We start from the raw sequence: 647 nt of genomic DNA, 5'->3' as shown, positions 1-647 counted from the left end.
CATGTGATGAGCAGTATGCTCAAGCCCGAACCAGGAGGTCAATTTGAATTGAAGCAGAATATGGTGCAATTCCTAAATTGAGCTACACAATTTTATGGCCTTTCACACGAAGATCTGCAGCAGCACATACAGACCTTCCTGGAAATAAGCGATACTTACATTCCTGAAGGGGTGAGTTCCGATTATGTCAGGTTGAACATCTTTCCTTTCTCTCTAACGGGAGAAGTAAAAAGATGGTTACATGATGAACCACCACTCTCCATCACTTCATAGGAAGATCTATCTCAGAAGTTCCTTATTTGATTCTTTCTCTCTGGGAAGACTGGACGCTTAAGAAGTGAGATCTTAAGTTTTAGATAGAAAGAATGAGAGAATCTCTACCAAGCTTGGGAGAGATTTAAGGATATGCTCAAAAATTTTCCTTATCATCATCAGTTCAATGATGTTCTTGTGCATACTTTTATTGAGGGATTGGATCCAAACATGAAGATTCTCTTGGATTCAGTAGCAAGTGGACAGGCTCTTAAAAAGACGTATGAAGAATTGTACACACTGCTGAATTGAATTTCACAAGGGAATCCTGACTGGCATGGTGATTCAAAGAGTACTCCTAGGAGGGTTGCAGGGGTAATGAAGGTAAACAGTTC

The 647-nt window shown here is 40.2% G+C and overlaps 1 non-coding gene across 1 annotated transcript; it reads right to left on the bottom strand.

The window, feature by feature from the left end:
* Positions 1-327: 327 nt before the first annotated feature.
* Positions 328-434, bottom strand: LOC124889854. Its single transcript, XR_007048768.1, has one exon. It is a non-coding gene; the product is annotated as a small nucleolar RNA R71 (small nucleolar RNA).
* Between the last annotated feature and the right edge of the window lie 213 nt (positions 435-647).

The sequence above is a fragment of the Capsicum annuum genome, chromosome 12 (assembly GCF_002878395.1).
Source record: "Capsicum annuum cultivar UCD-10X-F1 chromosome 12, UCD10Xv1.1, whole genome shotgun sequence".
NCBI classification, from domain to species: Eukaryota; Viridiplantae; Streptophyta; class Magnoliopsida; order Solanales; family Solanaceae; genus Capsicum; species Capsicum annuum.
This window is presented reverse-complemented; position numbering and strand designations above follow the sequence as displayed.